Source organism: Mobula birostris, chromosome 22, assembly GCF_030028105.1.
Source record: "Mobula birostris isolate sMobBir1 chromosome 22, sMobBir1.hap1, whole genome shotgun sequence".
Lineage (NCBI taxonomy): Eukaryota > Metazoa > Chordata > Chondrichthyes > Myliobatiformes > Myliobatidae > Mobula > Mobula birostris.
The window spans coordinates 59,220,889-59,242,597 of NC_092391.1; positions in this window are offsets into that span (position 1 = coordinate 59,220,889).

The following is a 21,709-nucleotide window of genomic DNA, read 5'->3' on the forward strand; positions in this document are numbered from 1 at the left end:
ACTTTGATCTAAAATGGACCTTGCTTTTTTTTGTTCTAGGAAGAAAGATTGGGCACCTCTTCCTCAGTTCTGTGTTTCTCTCACTCTCTCACTCACTCTCTCACTCACTCACTCTCTCACTCTCTCACTCTCTCACTCTCTCACTCACTCACTCTCTCACTCTCTCACTCTCTCACTCACTCACTCACTCTCTCACTCTCTCACTCTCTCACTCACTCTCTCACTCACTCACTCTCTCACTCTCATTGAACTGTGAACTCTTTCAGTTTTATGATTTTTATATTCTGTGTTTCTGCCCATTCTTGTTGCCATTTGACACAATTTTTTTTGGTCTGGGGAGGGGTGTTGGGGTGTTGACGGTCATGTTGCCATTCTTTTTGCACTGGGGGGTTGGTTTGATATTTTTCTTTGAATGACTTACTTGGTTTTCTGTGCTTCGTGGCCATCTGGAGAAGATGAATCTCAGAATTGCATAGTGCATACATACTTTGATGATAAGTGAACATTTGAACCTGGCCAGTATATATCTTTCAACTTTCATCTCCTCTTTGACTAACTATTTGTTGGGCCTTTCTGTGCAACTTAGTCTTTGGTGCTCCATACATTAGATTGTAACTGCTATTCAGGAGTACTGTGTTGGATACAAACCATTTTCTTAACCCAATTATTTTAGACGCTCGGAGAGGACCTACACCTTGTTGTTGGGTTTGAATCCAATTTAAGTCTAATTATCATTCAACCATACATGAATACAGCCAAATGAAACAGAGTTCCTCTGGGGCAGGGTGTAAAACATACACAGCACAATCGAAATAGCGAGCAAAAAAAACCATGTATTGCCCAACACCCTGAGCAATATGTCCTGCCAATTGGAGGTACGGTCTGCAGCAGTGTGCAGACACCCACAATACAGTATGTCATTCCACCAATCGAACACTGGAGGGCAGCACCAATGGTGCCTTGATGACTCAGGGAGCTATTTTGGTTGGAGACCGGGCTTTATGCTTTGGCTTTTGGTAGGGTCACCTGTGCCAAACAGGTCAAAGGGTAGAGGCCAGATAAAGAGTGGTCCACCAGTTCTCCAGGTTCAAGGGTTCAGTTCAGGGCTAGCAACCCTAACTGATCAAAAACAAAGTTGTTACAGAAACAGCAATGAAGAATCCTTCTACATCTGAGTGCGATGCTATTCCTGAGTCTCCACCTGGGACTTGCATGACTGAGAGTGGCGTAAACCAAGAGGAAGCTCTTGATGAGGGAAGCCCGGAGCACTGCCAGAGATGAAGGTCCTTCACTGCTGCCCTAAATGCCAGTACATTACAGGCAGTAAGTAAATTATTATAGAAAGAAAATGTGCAAATATATTCTATAGGGGAAACTCGTTTAGTTATCACAACATATAAGACCATAAGATTATAAGATATAGGAGCAAAATTAGGCCATTTGGCCCATTGAATCTACTCCACTATTTCATTATAGCTGATCTATTTCCCTCTCAGCCCCAGTCACCTGCCTTCTCCCTGTATCCCTTCATTGCCTGACTAATCAAGAACCTATCAACCTCTGCCTTAAGTATATCCAATGACTTGGCCTCCACAGCCACCTTTGGCAACAAATTCCACAGATTCACTTCTCTGTGGCTAAAGAAATTCCTCCTCATCTCTGTTCTAAAAGCACACCCTTCTATTCTGAGGCTGTTTTCTCTGGTCTTAGCTTCCCCTGCCCCCCACAGGAAATATCCTCCCACATCCACTCTATTGAGAACTTTCAGCGATCCATAGGTCTCAATGAGGCCACCCCTCATTCTTCTGAATTCCAGTGAGTTCAGGCCCAGAGCCATCAAACACTCTTCATGTGACAAGCCTTTCAATCCCAGAATCATTTTTGTGAACCTCCTTTTAATATCACATCTTTTCTTAGACAAGGGACCCAAAACTGTTCACAATACTCCAAGTGAGACCTCACCAGCGCTTTATAAAGCCTCAACATTATATCCTTGCTCTTATACAGGTTGACCACTGATTTTCCGGCACCCCTGCCACCTTAAAAGAGGTCATGCGATATTAATGGCAAAAATGGACTGTAGAATCTTGAAAAGGATTATTTTACTAAACAACTGTAAATGTAAATTTATTAATTACTGTGCTTACAAAGAACGTTGCTTCTCAGTTATCTTTTTAAACATTCTATCCCAGCAAAGTTGTCGCATGTGTTTTGATCTCTCCCTGTCTAATTTTTCTTGCATCAGATAAAAATTCATTAGCTCTTGTTCCATCACAAAGGTACGTTTCGCTAACCTGTTGATTAAATCAGTTACGGTGTTTTTAATCAGCATTCAGAACTCTGTCTATAATTTCCAAGTCCGTAAGGTGATGCACAACAGGTGTTTCCTCGTCAACAATTATCCACTCATGTAGATTTTCTTCATTAAGACTACTAGCTATATCTTTGAAAGCATGTCCAGTAACATCTTTTGCATACACAAGCAAATCATAGAAACATAGAAAACCTACAGCACAATACAGGCCTTTTGGCCCACAAAGCTGTCTAGAAATTACCTAGGGTTACCCATAGCCCTCTATTTTTCTGAGCTCCATGTACCTGTTCAGGAATCTCTTAAAAGACTCTATCGTATCTGCCTCCACCACCATTGCCAGCAGCCCATTCCCGCACTCACCAATCTCTGCATAAAAAAACTTACCCCTGACATCTCCCCTGTACCTACTTCCAAGCACCTTAAAACTGTGGCATCTCATGCTAGCCATTCCAGCCCTGGGAAAAAGCCTCTGACTATCCACACGATCAATGCCTCTCATCATCTTATACACCTCTATCAGGTCACCTCTCATCCTCCGTTGTTCCAAGGAAAAAAGGCCAAGTTCACTCAACCTATTCTCATAAGGCATGCTTCCCAATCCAGGCAACATCCTCGTAAATCTCCTCTGCACCCTTTCTATGGTTTCCACATCCTTCTGAGCACAGTACTCCAAGTGGGGTCTGACCAGGGTCCTATATAGCTGCAACATTACCTCTCAGCTCCTAAACTCAATCCCATGATTGATGAAGGCCAATGCACCGTATGCTTTGTTAACCACAGAGTCAACCTGCACAGCAGCTTTTAGTGTCCTATGGACTCGGACCCCAAGATCCCTCTGATCCTCCACACTACCAAGGGTCTTACAGTTAAGACTATATTCTGCCATCATATTTGACCTACCAAAATGAACCACCTCACACTTATCTGGGTTGAACTCCATCTGTCACTTCTCAGCCCCATTTTGCATCCTATCAATGCCCCGCTGTAATTTCTGACAGCCCTCCACACTATCCACAACACCCCCAACCTTTGTGTCATCAGCAAATTTACTGACCCATCCCCCTGCTTCTTCATCCAGGTCATTTATAAAAATCACGAAGAGAAGGGGTCCCAGAACAGATCCCTGAGGCACACCACTGGTGACTGATCTCCATGCAGAATATGACCCATTTACAACCACTCTTTGCCTTCTGCGGGCAGGCCGGTTCTGGATCTGCAAAGCAATGTCCCCTTGGATCCCATGCCTCCTTACTTTCTCAAAAAGCCTTGCATAAGGTACCTTGTCAAATGCCTTGCTGAAATTCATATGCACTACATCTACTGCTCTACCTTCATCAATATGTTTAGTCACATCCTCAAAAAATTCAATCAGGCTTGTAAAGCATGACCTGCCTTTGACAAAGCTGTGCTGACTATTCCTAATCATATTATACCTCTCCAAATGTTCATAAATCCTGCCTCTCGGGATCTTTTCCATTAATTTACCAACCACTGAAGTAAGATTCACTGGTCTATAATTTCCTGGGCTATCTCTACTCCCTTTCTTGAATAATGGAACAACATCCACAACCCTCCAATCCTCTGGAACCTCTCCCGTCCCCACTGATGATACAAAGATCATCGCCAGAGGCTCAGCAATCTCCTCCCTTGCCTCCCACAGTAGCCTGGGGTACATCTCGTCCGATCCCGGCGACTTATGCAACTTGATGCTTTCCTAAAGCTCCAGCACATCCTCTTTCTTCATATCTATATGCTCAAGCTTTTCAGTCTGCTGCAAGTCATCCCTACAATCGCCAAGATCCTTTTCCACTGTCACACTTGATTGGTCCTATTCTCTCACGTCTTATCCTCTTGTTCTTAACATACTTGAGGTTTTCCTTAATCCTGTCCACTAAGGCCTTCTCATGGCCCCTTCTGGCTCTCCTAATTTCTTTCTTAAGCTCCTTCCTGCTAGCCTTATAATCTTCTACATCTCTATCATTACCTAGTTTTTTGAACCTGTCATAAGCTCTTCTTTTTTTCTTGACTAGATTTACAACAGCCTTTGTCCACCACAATTCCTGTACCATACCATCCTTTCCCTGTCCCATACCATCCTTTCCCTGTCTCATTGGAATGTACCTATGCAGAACTCCAGGTAAATATCCCCTGAATATTTGTCACATTTCTTCCGTACATTTCCCTGAGAACATCGGTTCCCAATTTATGCTTCCAAGTTCCTGCCTGATAGCCTCGTATTTCCCCTTATTCCAATTAAACGCTTTCCTAACTTGTCTGTTCCCATCCCTCTCCAATGCTATGGTAAAGGAGATAGAATTGTGATCACTATCTCCAAAACCTGCCACTGAGAGATCTGACACCTGACCAGGTTCATTTCCCAATACCAGATCAAGTACAGCCTCTCCTCTTGTAGGTTTATCTACATATTGTGTCAAGAAACCTTCTTGAATACACCTAACAAACTCCACCCCATCTAAATCATGAACAACTACTTTCTCCTTTGATACATGAAATCCTGTAAAGTCACTGTCAAGCTTTTCCTCAGGCATAACATCAAGGCAGGCCACAACTTGTGCCTTTGAGCAATGAACCAAAGAACGTTCTTCGTGTTAAATTCTTTAGTAAATGTCTGTACAGAATTGCCAGCATTCACCTCGTCTAACATGAAAAGTGAGCAATATTTGGCCTTTAGAGAACGCACTATTCCTTGGTCTTGGGGTTGGATAAGCGATGTACAATTTGGTGGTTATTACGCTGTAAAACATCATTCTTACACAGCTTTGGGGTGAGCTGAACAGTTATCCAAAATCAGAAGAATTTTGCAATCTTCGGGTAGCCCTACAGGTATGCAATATTCTCTGGCTTCTGGCACAAAATATATTTCAAACCACTCTGACATAATCCATCCACTTCTATTTGCATTTGTTATTGGGTAAATTTTATCAACTTTCAAATCCCGAGGGCACTTACTATTTCTGATCAACAGTGGTGTACATCTGTGAGTACCTGCTGTGTTGGAGCACCCTAAAATGATAACCCTGTCCTTAGATTGTTTGAATCCTGTGGGATCTTCTTCATCTTCTGTTGCTAATGTTTTCCGAGGTGTGCATCGCCAGTTTCATCTGCATTATGCACCCGCTCAGGACTGAGGGTTTTGTCAGCCAGGAGCTTTGCAGATTCGTCCACGGACTCCATAGCTTCTTCATGGTTGACAGGCTGTTTTTCTCCACGCACGTTATGCATGGTGCTTCTTAAACGTTTGAAGCCATCCTTCACTATAGTCACATGTATGTTCTAATTTCAGTTCTTTATGGAACAGCTTAGCTTGCTTCATTATCATACTGCCCAACAAGTCGACCCCATCACTCTGACGCTGACAAAACCATCTCTCGATCATGCTCAGTGCTCTTACTGACTTTCATAATCTTTTTTCATGCTCATTTGTTTTAGTGAATCACTGTTTGCATAAAATTGCAAATTATTTTCTCTTTGGTGTTTTGTTAGCGAACCAATGCCATATAAGTCGCACAGCTCACGCACAGAAACACCTTGGTCCAATTTTTTCAACATTTCAATGTTTTCTTGGATTGATATGGACTGATGTTTACTTTTTGACACCACCACTGATGCTTGCACTTACCTTAGGATCCATAGCTAGGGTTAAATTTATGTAAAATTAGCACAAAATATTGGGACTAGCACCAACAAGTGCAATGTAAATAATAAAAATAGCATGCTTTTGTCAAAATGAGTCTCGCCGCAGATGGCACTGCATGCACTGCACACAGTGCCATCTGGTGGCCGCCCAGTAAACTACATGTCGTAATTTCATCTGAATTAAAAGACCGTCGAAACCATCAGTTTCTGGAAAATTGGTGGTCAACCTGTATTCTAGTTTTCTCAAAATGAATGCTAACATCACCTTTGCCTTCCTCACCTACAACTCAACCTGCAAATTAACCTTTAGCGAATCCTGCATGAGGACTCCCAAGAAATTTGGTAAAGCAGGTAGGAATAAAACTAAAGAGTGAGTTAAAGGTTTGCTTTAATTATCACATGTACATTAAGACATTGAAACCTACAGTGAAATACGTTACTTGCGTCAAAGACCAACACAGTCTGCAATTGATGTGCAAGTGTCGCCTTGGTTCTAGCACCAATGTAATGTACCCACAACTTACTAACCCTAACTCTTTGAAGTCAAGGGAGAATGTGCAAACTCCTTGCAGACAGTGGTGGGAATTGAACCCGGATCGCCTGTACTGTAAGGTGTTGTGCTAGCCACTGTGCTACTGTGCTGGTGTAATTATTTTGTTAACAACAGTCAGACTTAGAATGAAGAACAGTCATTACAAACATTCTATTTCGTGCTTTAATTATTTGCTCTAGGATGGATTATTGGGAAGTTAGATTGGAAAAAATGCTAAGATTAAACCTTTGCAATAATTTATTATGTTGTGTTGTCTTCAAATCCCTTCCTCATTCCTAATCTACTTTTTTGCTAAAGCTTCCCTGCTGTTCAATCATTTTGGCTTTTAGAGCATCACTGTGTATCAAAACCCTTCCGCTGGTGATCATCAGAACCCAGCCCATCAGCTCTGAAATTGACTCTGTAAACCTCTCTGCTTCTCTCATTATGAAAGGTAGTTCACTGGAGATATGAATTCAAAATCCACTGTGGTAGATGGTAGGATTCTGTTCATTAAATACATTTGGAATTAAGAAATTAGTTCCAAAGGTGAAATGTAGGTGAAAAGGTCAAAATAAATTTACTGTCAAAGTACATATACATCAGCATGTACAACCCCGAGATTTATTTTTCTTGCAGGCATTCACAATAGAACAAAGAAATACAATAGAATCAATTTGGCAAAGATGGGCAAACAAAACAACAGCCAATATGTAGTATGTTAAATTTAAAAACCCAAATGGTTCATTAATTACCCTGAGTACTTTTGAGTGTACCTTATGGATTTTGGGCTGTGGATCACGAAAAATGCCTTGAAATTTCGCTATCACACACCATTTTTTAAAATCACCTATGTTTCAAAGTTTCAAAGTGCATTTGTTGTCAACAGTGAGATTTGTTTGCTTACAGGCAGCCACAAAGCGAGAGACCCAAAAGAACACAATTAGAATAAACAAAATAAAGACCAACACCCAATGCACAGAGAAAAGGAAAAAGCGAAAGTCACGCAGTAAAACTGAAGGAAGCACCAACATTCCGAATCCCGGAGTAGGCCCAAAGCCTCGGTATCATATTAGCAGGCACGGAGCACAGCAGCCAGGGGCGGTCTTTACAGCCTCAGCGCTATGGAGAGAGGAGTGAACATCGTAGGAGAGTGAGCGAAATCGGCTCTTGGCTCCAATCCCAACACCCTGTTTCTCCAGTCTATCTGGGCCGATGTTTAAATTGTCCAAACAGCGTATGGCACCACTGCAGCAAAAGGCTTTGGGCCTAGACACACCACTCAGTGACTTGCTGCAGGCCCAGGTTTCACCACCCAGTTCTCGATTTCTGCAAATCAGCTCAGTACCCAGAGCGATCCAGCCTTGCAGCCGGGCCAGTTGTACAGGCATTGAAGCTCCTCTGCCTGGACTTTTCTCTGAATGGCTCACTCCACCTGCATTGATTGTGCAATGTACCAGCAATCAAATCAAATCAAGTTTAATAATTATTCAAACCACAGATAGATACAGCTGAACAAGACGGCGTTTCTGTGGGGCCAAGGTGCAAAACATTCAAAATTGCAAACCTTCAAAAACAGCAAGTAACTTAATTCAAAATATTGAGCAAAGAAGCATATTCACTTGGAACAAAAAAACATATAGTCCAGGACCCTGAGTGACAATGTCCAGCAATTGATTTTACATTGTGTCTTGCAGTACACAATGCACACAATTCAGCCTGTTATTCCACTGCTGGAACATGGGAGGACAGCACCAATGGGAAAGGCCAGGCCCCAGCCGAGCTCAACCACACTGTAACGCTTCCGCGTCTCTCACTGATCTGAAGCAGCAGGCAAGCCCAAGGCTTGAGGCCTAGTTCTAGCTAGATCTGAGTCTACACAGCTCCCATGTCAGCTGTCCTTCCACCAGACAGGGGTCACTGTCCGACAGAGTATTGCATTTGCAAGTGAAATGTCTGAGACAATCTCCCATGGTTATACTGCACCAACTCCGATGCTTCTGTGTCGTAGGCAGCCACATGGTCCGCAGCCAGGTCAGCCCCTCTGAACCCAAACCGGCTCCTCCGACAGATTGGTGGGCTGCTTCAATATCCCGACGGGCTCCTTCAACACCTCAGCTGACCTCTTGGACACTTCATCCAGCTCCTCCGATATCCCAGCCTCAGCCAGCTCCGCTACCCTGCCGACACCAGTCCAGACACTGATCAACGAGCAGCTCACTGATGAGTAGCCCTGCAGTACCTGTACCCGATCTTCTGGAGTAGAATTGTCTTTGGATGGTAAAAAAAACTAATTTTACAAAGAAAAAAGCACCTTTGGTTAGCCCCCGAGAGGCCACTGCATTCGCACATCTTTCCGGACAGTTCATCCATCGAATTCACTCGCACCTTCATTGTTTGCGATTTACCACAATTTACTTCAGAAAAGGAGTTATTAGGTATGTTTTTAGTCAAATTTCTTGCATGACCTGAAGAGAATGGCTCACCATCACCAGAGATGCATTTTAAAGTTTGCAATACCCATAGGAAGTGAGCAGCAGAGGTGGGCTACCAGAACATCCAACAATGATTCTAGGACTAGGGTCACACATAGGCCAGAGAGGGAAAAGTACTGCTGTAGATTTCATTTTTGGAACTTCCAAATTTATTTAATGAACAAAACCTGACCAGCTGCCACAGTTGTAATGAATTATTATCTTCATTACAGGCTGTTTGGCCCATGATCTTTTACCCTAGTTTAAGATCAAACTAACCCTTCCCATTCCCGTAGCCCACACCTATTTTTTTTCAACCATGTGCCAATCTAAGAGTCTCTTAAATGTCCCAAATGGATCTGCCTCTTCCATCACCCCAGCAGCACATACAGATTCAGAATCGGGTTTAATATCACCAGCATATGTTGTCGTCATGGCAGCAGTACAATGCAATGCATAATAATAAGAACTGTGAACTACAGTATAAAATATATATATATATATATATATATATAATTAAGTTGTATGAAAAGATTAAAAAAATAGTCAGGTAGTGTTTATGGGTTCAGTGTCCATTCAGAAATCAGATGGCAGAGGGCAGGAACCTGTTCCTGAATTGTTGAGTGTGTGTCTTCAGGCTTCTGTACCTCCTTCCTGATGGTAGCAATGAGAAGAGGGCATGACCTGGGTGATGGGGGTCCTTAATGATGAATGCTGCCTTTTTGAGGCATCGCTCTTTGAAGATGCCATGGATACTACGGAGGCTAGTGCCTGTGATGGAGCTGACTAATTTACAACTCTCTGCAGCTTCCTTTGATCCTGTGCAGTGCCCCCCCCCCATACTGATGGTGATGCAAACAGTTAGAATGCTTGCTGTCTGTAGAAATTTCCAAGTATCTTTGGTGACATACCAAAAATCTCCTCAAAATCCAGATGAAATATAGCTGGTGATGTGCCTTCTTTGTAACTGCATCGATATTTGGACCCAGGTGAGATCCTCAGAGATGTTGACACCCAGGAACTGCTCACTCTTTCCACTAAGAGGACTGGTTTGTGTTCCCTCCTCTTACCCTTTCTGAAGTCAATCAATTCTTTGGTCTTACTGACATTGAGTGGAAAGTTTTTGCTGCAACACAACTCAACCAGCTGATCTGTCTCGCTCCTGTACACCTCACCACTCTGTTGTGAGACATTCCCCCTACACTTTCCCCAATAGGGTTAAAATGATGTCCTCTCGTAGTAGCCATTTCTGCCCTAGGGAAAATGTTTCTGGTTGTCCATCTCCTACTCTAGGTTTCACAGGCAACACTCTGTTGTAGTGTGTGTAAAACAAGCTGCAGAAAATGCAGACAGTCTTTGTCAACAGCAGCATCTAAAGAGGGATCAAAGGAATTAACCTTTGAATCAAATCCTATAATCAGACAATCAGCAACAATAAACGAGTCCATTGCGGGTAAGTAAAGCCCTCCCCTCCATTGAGCACGTCCACACAAAGTGTTGTCACAGGAAAGCAGCTTCCAACATCAGGGTCCCCCTCCACCCAGGACATGCTCTCTTCTCACTGCTGCCATCAGGAAGAAGGTACAGGAGTCTCAGGACTCACAGCATCAGGTTCAGGAACAGTTACTACCCCTCAACCATCAGGTTCTTGAACAAAATGGGACAACTTCACTTGCCCTTTTAATGAAATGTTCTTTAAACCTATGGACTCAAGGATTCTTCATCTCATGTTCCTGATATTTATTGCTTATTTATTATTATTATATATTTCTTTTTGCACACTGGTTATACGTCCAATTGGTGCAGTCTTTTATTGATTCAGTTATGGTTATTATTCTGTTATGGAGTTATTGAGTGAGGCCTCCGTGGATCAGGGTTGACCTTGGATGTTGCATCTTAGCTTTCTAGATACACAAAGCCAGGCCTATCCAGCCTGGAGAGCAAGCTGTTGTCCACGTAGCAAGCTCCCCCTCTCCATGCATCTGATGAACTGAATGGAACAGCAAAGACCAATACAGTTTGACACCACAAGAGTTGCCAGTCAGTGTTGAACTCAATGTTGGACTGCCTTAGGGACTCCAGCTTTGGATTTTTCCTCAGGGTTTACTCCCAAAGCCTTCCCCATGAGTGGGTAAAGCAGAGGTATGAGATCCAAGTTTTCCTTCTAGACAAGCTGCCAACCATGTCTTACGCCAGTAACCCACCTTTGTCCCTTCTCCTCACAGCCGAAACAATTCCATTGGGCTTATTAGCTAAACCACATGTGGAGGCCAGGAAATGGACTTGGTTGTCAGATGCTATTTGGAGACACATGCCATTGGGAGCATTTAATAGGTAGTGGGAGCTTGTCCCCATTACCACCCCCGGCTATAACAATCTTAAAGAACCATTTATTGAGTATGCCTACAGGAAAATGAATCTCAGGGTTGTATTGGTGACATTTATATACTGTGATAATAAATTTACTTCGAACTTTGAACTTTATTGTACTAAGTACTTCAAGACCACGTTATAAAATTTGCACATAACAATGTTGTTTGTTATGTGCATCTTAATATTAAGATCAAGTCCCAGCTATGCGATAAAAGGAACCAGAACTCATGATCCTGATGAAGGGTCACAGCCCAAAATTTCTGTTGTTCGTTTCCCTTCCTAGACGCTGCCTGACCCGCTCAGTTCCTCCGGCAATTTTTGTGTGCCTGTGCTCAAGATTTCCAGCATCTTTTGAGTCCCTGAACTTTTTAATGTTGGTATCATAGATGGGAAGTTATTCATCACAGAGTTAGAGATAAGAACTCAGAATTCTAATTAAGGCTCACTTCCATGACATGACACTTCCATGCAACAAATAATTCCTTCCTTTCCATGTGTTGGTTCCTAGGCCAGTGGTTCCATGTAATTGCTTCTTCACTTACGACATTCCGGCTTACGAACCGTTTCATATGTACGCTCTACCTTCGGATGGCGGGGGAAACCTGTGTGCAATATTGTATGTGCTGGTATTTATGTACTTATACACATTTTATTCAATGTCCGTACTTTAACCTCCGACATTTTTATATAATTCCTTTTTTTACATACGCAGTTGTTGAGTGTTGTTGTTTTTGTTGCATGTCACACCCCGACCAACACACCACAGCAAATTCCTGCTACATGTTAATGTATACAACAGGTGAAGTTGATCCTCTTTATCTTTAAAACTAAATGTTTCAATTTAATATCAGAGAATGTATACAGTATACAATCTGAAATTCCTACTCTTCACAGACATCCATGCAACGGGAAACCCCATTCAGTGAATAATGGAAAGATCAGAACCCCCAAACTCCCCTCCCCTCTTCTATCGAATAGGCACCTGCAGAAGCCCCCAGCCCCCACCCCTCCACCATGCAAGCAATAGCAAAAGCACTCCCCCACCCTACCCCTCAAAGAGACCTTGATCTGCAGCCCATCAAAACTAGAGTCCACAACCCAGCAGTTCAGTATCTCAGACAGGCTCTCTCTGTCCAGCGAGGGGGAGACAGAGGTCGTGCCCCTGGAACGAGGAGAGTGGGAGACCAGCAACTCACTGTTCCGATGTCACAGAAGAGTGCAGAAGAGGAGCATAGTTAGTGTTCATGGACCGTTCAGAGATCCTTTGCCAAATAGGAAGAGCTTCTGCACACATCATCACTCAGATCCCTGTTATAAACTCATACCGTCACTACAACGCTGGGTATGGACTCTGGCTCATTATAACACTGGTTATACAATAATCTTGGGGTGGAAGTTCCTGTGTAACAGAAAATTAATCCTCTTGCGTCCTCTGCTGTTCAAACAATAAATTACAAAGCAATGAGATTTGTGAAAAGTGCAACAAGGCTACATGTGGTCCAGATAGTTAAAATCGATATTAGACCATAAGATATAGGAGCACAATTAGGCAATTTACCCCATCAAGTCTGTTCTACAATTTCATCAGAGCTGATCCATTTTCCATCTCAACTCCATTCTCCTGCCTTCTCACCAGAATGTTTTGTGCTCCGACTAATCATGAATCTACCAATCTCCAGCTTGGATACACCCAATGACCTGGCCTCCACAGCCATCTGTGTTAACAAATTCCACGGATTCACTACCCTCTGGCTAAAGAAATACTCCTCATATCTACAATAGAATGGACGCCCCTCTATCCTGAGGGCGTGCCCTCTGGTCCTAGACTCTCCCACCATAGGAAACATCCTCTCCCACATCCATTCTATCTAGACCTTTCAATATTCGATAGGTTTCAATGAGATCCCCCCTCATTCTTCCTTAATCCCAACTAGTACAGGCCCAGAGCTATCAAATGCTCCTCACTGGATACCCCTTTCATTCCTGGAATCATTCTCGTGAATCTCCTCTGGACCCTCTCCAATCTCAGCATATCCTTTTCAGGGGCTCAAAACTGGTCACAATACTCAAGGTGAGACCTCACCAGTGTCTTAAAAAGTCTCAGCATTCCATCCTCGCTTTTATATTCTAGTCCTCTCAAAATGAATGCCAACATCACATTTACCTTCCTCACCACCAACTCAACCTGCAGGTTAACCTTCAGGGAATCCTGCATGAGGACTCACAAGTTCCTTTGCACTTCAGATTTTTGTATTTTCTGCCCATTTAGAAAATAGTCTACACTTTTGTTCCTTCTACCAAAGTGCTTGGCCATACACTTCCTGACATTGTATTCCATCTGCTACTTCTTTGCCCATTCTACTAATCGGTCTAGATCTTTCTCCAGCCTCCCTGCTTGCTCAACATTACCTGTCCTCCACCTATCTTTGTATCATCTGAAACAGTGGCTACAAAGCCATCAATTCCATCATCAAAACCATTGACATATAATTTGAAAAGAAGTGGTCCCAACACTGACCCCTTCGGAACACCATTTTTGTGCCAGGATTTCCCAGACTGTCTGTTCCTGCACAGGTTCCAACCCAACAGTCTTCCCAATATTGACTGGGATCACCCTGGTGTAAAGGCATAGATGGGGTGGAACTTGTTAAGTACATCCAAGTTAGTTTTTTGAGGCAATATGTAGATGGAATAACAAGTGATGGGCCTGTACCTGGCCTTATCCTAGGAAATGAAACTGGACAGGTGGCAAAAATGTCAATTGTGGACACTAGGGAGGAGGTACAGGAGCCTGAAGACACACTCTCAACGATTCAGGAACAACTTCTTCCCCTCTGTCATCTGATTTCTGAACGGACAGTGAACCAATGAGCACTACTTCATTACTTCTTTTTTCTCTTTTTGCACTACCTATTTAATCTTCTAAATAGAGATATACTTACCATACTTTACAGTTTTCATTATTACGTATTGCAATGTACTGCTGCCATGTTACAACAAATTTCACGACAAATCCCAGTGGTATTAAACTTGATTCTGATTCTGATTCTTTGGAATCAATTGCCATCACTTTGTAAGTTTCAAGGTAGTAATGGAAAGGGATAGGGTGGGGATTGATGGGACTTACTCTGCCTGGAGGTCTGTGACGAGTGCTGTTCCACAGGGATCCGTTCTGGGACTTCTGCTATGTGTGAGATAACTCAATGAAAATGTAGGCAAGTATGCAGACAATACAAAGATTGGTGGTGTTGTGGACAGCATAGAAGACTGGGAAAAAATATTGCAGGATATAGATCAATTGGCGACATGGAGAGGGAGGAGCTAAAGATGGCCCCAGAGGTCTTTGCAGACGCAGGCAACTTCTTCCAGTTCACCTGCGAAACAGTTTCTTCTTCTTCTTTTTTCATGTCTCTCTTTTCTTTTCAAAGTAGCTGGGGTCCTGTGGAGTCCGTGATCTACAGCTGCAGCTCAAACTACAGTTTTCCACAAGCAGTGCATGCTCGTTCTTGGACTTGCCGTGAGGCCTGGCGGTTCAGTATCTCCAGGTGCATCCTGCAGGGTGTGGCCCGGTGAACGACCCGGCCCTGGCCGATGTTGGTGACCGAAGCATCGTGGGGGGATGTAACATGGAGACAGCAGGGGATGTATGCTGCTGTCAGGAGGCCCTAGCACTCACTCTCTCTCTCTCTCTCTCTCTCTCGATGGTGAGTGAAAGTGTTGGTCCTCGACTTGAGGAATTCGAGCAAGTGTCATGGAAGGTTGTAAGATCGAAACAGTGAGCTGTTGGCTACTCCTCTCTTTGGTGCAGGAGTGATATCTCTCTCTCCCTGCTTCACTGGTAAGAAAGAGCCTGTCTGAGACGTTGAAGTGTTGGGATGGACAGTGGCTTCTGATGGACTCTAAACCATGGTCTCTGGGGGCTTTGCTATTACTTGCATGGTGGGTGGGGGGGCTGAGGGTTTCACTGGAGCAGGTGGGGGGAGGGGCGATGCTTCTGCTGCTGCTTGTGTGTGGGGGGAGGGGGAGGGTCTTTGGGGTTCTAACATTTTCTGTCTTTGATCAGATGTAAAGAGCACGCTGTTACTGACAAGACCCTTAACAGTGTTGATGTGCAGGGGGACCTTGGAATCCAAGACCGTAACTCTCTGACAGCAGCTACATTGGTAGGTAGGGTGGTAAAGAAGGCATACAGCAGTTAAGGAAGTGAGTTCAAGAGTCGGAAGTTATGATGCAGATTTGTAAAACTCTATCTCAGCTGTGTCTGGTGTATTGCTTTCAGTTCTGGTTACTGCAGTATAGGAAGGGTGTGGAAGCTTTGGACGAGAGGGCATATGCTATCAGGACAGGTTGAACAAATTCTTGTCTTTTTTTTTCTGCAGCAACAAAGACTGAGAGGAAATTTGATAGAGGTTTAAAATTAAGAAAGGCATACGGTAGGTGGAGAACTGGGGAAAAGATACTGGCTGAAATTCCTAATGCCAGAGGGTATATATTGAAGGTATATATTGGAGGCAAGTTCAAAGGAGATGTGTGCAGGGCAAGTTTTTTCCCCCCAGAATAGTGGAAGCAGAGGGATTCAAAAGGTTTTTAGAAAGGCACATAACTGTGCAGGAAATGGACATTGTTTGGGCAGAAGGGACTCATTTAGTTATTCATTTGATTATGAATTTAATCAGTTCAGCACGTCATTTTGTGAAGGGCCTGTTTCTGTGCTGTAGTATATACCGTGAGAGAGGTTGGTCAAAAAAGAGATCAGCAACATTTTCTTCCGAGATACCCAATTAATTCCTTAATCCAGAATCAATCTGCTTAACAATAGATGTGAATAATGGCTCTGATGATTTTGTTTCTTTCAGAGCTTCCCAACCAGGGGTCCACAGATCCCTCGGCTAATGGTAGGACTCCGTGGCATAAAAAAGGTTGTGAACCCCTGGTTTCTTTATTTTTGGTACCATTTTCGTCCTTTGATGTCTCTTTTTATCCTTTTCAAGGTGGATGGGGTTCTGTCGGAGTCCCTGATCTACAGCTGCACTCAATCTGTGGTTCTTTATGGTGACATTTCCTGTTCCCGGGACTCACCAACTAGCCATTTTTGGATATCCCAAAGGCGCGGCCTAGAAGATGAGCATGCCTTTGGGGTCCCGAGGCTTTGCAAACCTGTGGACAAGCCTATTCTAAACCGCCAACTGAAGTGACACAGGAGGAAACGGAATATCAGGGACAGTGGATCAGCTGTCAGAGGTCTCTGTACTCACTGAATCTCTCTCTCTCTCTCTCTCTTCTCATTGGTGGGAAAGAGTTGCAGTCGATTTTTGAATCAGAGGACTCAGAACTTTAACACCGTAAATCAGCAAGTTATTTGTTTTTGTTGATCTCCTGTCTCACTGTGTAACACCTCTCTTCCCTTTTATTGGGAAGAGGGGGAGCCCGTGGCATGTATAATTGTCGGGTGAACAATTTACTTTTGTTGGACTCCAGATCACGGTCTCCCTTTGGGGGCTTTGCTATTGCTTGCTTGGTGGGTGGTGGTGGGGCTGATGCTTTTTGCTGAGATAAGTGAGGGAGGGGGAGGGTTGATGCTTTGCTGCTGCTTGTGCATGGGAGGGGGAGGGGGCATGGGGGGGCTTTGCAGTTCTAATGTTTTCTACTGTCTTCTGTTTTCGTGGATGACTGCAAGAGCAAGAATTTCAGGTTGTGTATTGTATGCACTCTCTGATATTAAATGGAATTATTGAACTATTGAAGTCAGTTCAAGAGTCAGAATTTATGATGCTATTTTATAGAACTCTAGCTCAGCTGCATCTGGAGTATTGCTTTCAGTTCTGGTTACCGCAGTACAGGAAGATATGGAAGCTTTGGAGAGAGTTGCCTAGGTGAGAGGGCATGTGCTATCAGGAGAGGTCAGACAAGTTTGCATTCTTTTTTCTGTAGCAGCGGAGACTGAGGAGAGATCTGATAGAGAGCTAAGAGTATGAAAGGCATACAGTATACGGAGAATCTGGGGAAAAGATACAGGCTGAAATTTCTAATTGCAGAGGGCATGCATTTAAGGTGAGAGGAGGTGAGTTCAAAGTAAATGTGTGGGGCAAGTTTTTTTTTCCAGAATGGTGGGTTCCAAAAATGCACTCCCTGGGATGGTGGCGGAAGCATAAGGATTCAAGAGGCTCTTAGATAGGCACACAACTGTGCAGGACATGGGCAGAAGGGATTCGTTTCGTTATTGTGATTGCGAATTTAATCAGTTTAGCACATCATTTTGAGAAGGGCCTATTCCTGTGCTGTTTATTCAGAGAGGGTGGTCAAAATAAGAGATCAGCAACATTTTCTTCTGAAATACCTAATTAATTCCTTAATACAGTATCAATCTGCTTAAGACCATCAGAGATAAAATATAGCAGCAGAATTAGGCCATTTCGCCCATTGAGTCTGCTCTGTAATTCTGTACAATAGATGTGAATCATGGTCTGATGATTTATACTGCCTTTAGACAGACCTTTTGTTTCTTTCAGGGATTCCCAACCTGGGATCCACAGACTCCTCGGTTAAGGGTAGGAAAGATTGGGAACCCCAGTTTCTTTATTTGCTGATACCATTTTCTTTCTACTTGATAGAGGTGTGGTTCGTCCATCGCCATCGTTGATGAAGACCTCAACACCATTGATGGTGTCAAGACTAGCGCGTGATTTGGATTTAAGTGAGGGAGAGTTGCGCAGCATCAGCTTCACTCTCTCTTCCCAATTCCCATCTGGATCCAGTGGCAAGACAGATTTGAGACAGCTGGAGATGGGACTAGGCGCAATGGATAACCAGGACATCTTCTGTGTCTTGTCCTGTTCTACATGTTCCACGACGCTTGCAGAGACCGCCTTCTTGACCGTTGGACCTTCCATTGGTCTCGTCCACTCAATCCACCAGAGTCTGTCTTCACATGCTGGGACATGTACAAGATAATGAGAAGCATTGATCATGTGGATAGTCAGAGGCTTTTCCCCAGGGCTGAAATGGCTAGCATGAGAGGACATAGTTTTAAGGTGCTTGGAAGTAGGTACAGAGATGTCAGGGGTAAGTTTTTTACATAGCGGTGAGTGTGTGGAATGGGCTGCCGGCAGCGGTGGAAATGATAGGGTCTTTTAAGAGACTCCTGAATGGGTACATGGAGCTTAGAAAAATAGAGGGCAATGGGTAAAGCCTAGGTAAGTTCTAAGGTAAGGACATGTTTGGCACAGCTTTGTGGGCCGAAGGGCCTGTATTGTGCTGTAGGTTTTCTATATCTTGTTTTTCATTTGATCATTCTGATTCTCACAAGATCTTTTGCTCTTTGCATCTCTTTGCTTTTTTTTGTTGCCATATTTGCTTAAAATCTATATTTCATTAGGAGTTTGAGGTTTGTTGCCGAAAACGCTCGAAAATTTCTAGAGATGTACCAATAGCAGCAGCTCCTCTCTCAGATCCAAACACCCACAAATTCCTACGGGAGTACCATGGAGAGCATTCTAAGTGGCTGCATCACCATCTGGTATGGGGAGGGCAGGGGACTACTGCACAGGATTGAAATAAGCTGCAGAGAGTTGTAAACTTAGTCAGCTCCATCATGGGCATTAGCCTCTCCTGCATCGAGGATACCTTCAAAAGGTGTCATTCCATCATAAAGGACCCAAATTATCCAGGTCATGCCCTCTTCTCATTGTTACCATCAGGTAGGAGGTACACGAGCATGACGACACACAGTCAACATTTCAGGTACAACTTCTTCCTGATTTCTGAAAGGACATTGAACCCATGTACACTATCTCACTCCTATTTTTTTTTGCACCACTAATTTAATATTGATATACATATATAATCTTATTGTAAGGGTGGTGAGGTGGAGATATGTTTTTACTAAAGGAGGTGTAAGGCATTCCTTTCCTTCGCTAGCCTGCAGGTCACCCTTGGCAAAGTGTAGCACCTTCTTAGTCCCTCTCCGTCCCTCCCCCCCACCCCCACCAAATCAGGGTCATGTGAAGCCATTAGAGCAGATGGTGGATATTTGTTTGAGTAGCTGGTGCATATGTTAAGTCCTGGTTATGGGACCACTGACTCCAGGCAATCTCTGAAGAGTATTGATAATGGCTGGGGTCACCCCGTCTTGTAAAGACACTGTCCAGAAGAAAGCAATGGCAAAGCACTTCCGTAGGAAAATTTACCAAGAACAATCATGGTCATGGAAAGACCGTGGTCACCCATGTCACAGACACAGTACGTAACTAATTGAATCACTGTGGTATTGTAGTTTTTAAATAGGTATGTATTGCACTGTACTGCTGCTGCAAAACAACAAGTTTCATGACATATACCAATGATATTAAACTTGATTCTGATGTGCATCAGATAGTTGAAACAGGACAATGAAAAGGAAATAACAATTGAACTTTTCATTATTTTCACAGCACATTCCCAACCACTTCATAGAATTAACAACCTTAGATTTCAGTTTGTGGATTAAAAGAAGCAAATTGAAAGCAGAGGTGGAGTGGTTAAAGGAAGGAATTCAACAGATGTCTCTGTGAGATGGCTTACTGCTCTCCCGCGAGGCCTTTGGATAATGTAACCAAAGTTCTGTGATTTACGTTTCATTTTCTGTGTTTTCATCCATTCTTTCTTGTTGCTGTTTGAGCTATTTTTTTGTGTGTGGGGGTGGGGGTTTGATGTTCTTGCACTTTGCATGATTTATTTTTCTGTGTGGGGGGGTTGATGTTCTTGTTGCCTTGTGCAATTTTTTTTGCATGGTGGGGGAGCTGTTGATAATTGTGTTGCTATTCTTTTTCGCCAGTTGCCTCAATTTGTTAGCTTTTTGTGTGGGGGTGGGGGTTGGTGTTTCTCTTTGACTGACTTCTTCATGGCTATCTGGAGAAGATGAATCTCAGTTGTATACTGTATACATACTCTGATAATAACTGAACCTTTGAGATTAGACAGCTAAAGGCAAACATGAATGGGAGAAGTTGGATAAGTGGTTAAAAACTAGAAGCGTGCAGAAAAAAAATGTAGGGTTGGAGATAACAGCCCTACAATGCCCAGAAGGTAAAGCCTTCATATCCAGTTGCCACCAGAGGTAATTGAACCTTAAGGATCACCTAATACCATAAGATATAGGAGTAGGAATTTGGCAATTTGGCTATTTGGCCCATCTAGTCTGTTCTGTCATTTCATCAAGGCCGATCCATTCTCCCTCTCAGCTCCTGCTTTCTCTACATATCCATAAGGTATAGAGACAGAATTAGGCCATTTGGCCCCTCAAGTCTGCTCCACACTCTTCATGCTCTGACTAAATAGGAATCTATCAACCTCTACCTTAAACATATTGAATAACTTGGCCTCCAGATTCCTGCTGTAATGAATTCCAGATTCACCACTCTCTGGTTTAAGAAGTTCCACTTAATCTCTATTCTAAATGGACATCCCTCTATTCTGAGGCTGTCTGTTCCTTTTGGTGTCAGACTCCCCCACCATAGGAGACATCCTCTCCATGTCCACTCTATCGAAGCCTTTCAACACTCAATAGGTTTTAGTGAGGTCAACCCCTCCCCCACCATTTTTCTGAATTCCAGTGAGTAGAGGCCCATTGCTACTTGGAGCATTTCATTGTATAATTATATTGCAAGCTAGCTGGTATAGACATCAAATGCTAGTTAAAGTCAATCACTGACAGTCAACACTGGCACACCTCAGAGCGGTGTGCTTAGCCCACTGTGGTACTCTGTCTACACCCACGAATGTGTGGATAGGCATAGCTCAAATACCATCTATAATTTTGCTGATGATACAACCATCACTGGCAGAATGTCAGATGGTGAAGAGAGGGTGTATATAAGTGAGATATCCCAGCTGGTTGAGTGGTGTCATAGCAACAACCTTGCACTTGACATTAGTCAGACCAAAGAGCTGATTGTGGACTGCAGAAAGGTTAAAACCAGTCCTCCGAGGGATCGGAAGTGGAGTGAGCAATTTCGAGTTTCCGCGTGTCAATATCTTGGATAACCTAACCTGGTCCCAACGTATTGAGCAACATACATCAAAGTTGCTGGGGAACGCAGCAGGCCAGGCAGCATCTATAGGAAGAGGTGCAGTCGACATTTCGGGCCGAGACCCTTCGTCAGGACTAACTGAAGGAAGAGTGAGTAAGAGATTTGAAAGTGGGAGGGGAGGAGGAGATCCAAAATGATAGGAGAAGACAGGAGGGGGAGGGCTGGACAGTTGATTAGCAAAAGGGATATGAGAGGATCACGGGATGGGAGGCCTAAGGAGAAAGAAAGGGGGAGGGGTGAAGCCCAGAGGATGGGTGAGGAGTATAGTGAGAGGGACAGAGGGAGAAAAAGG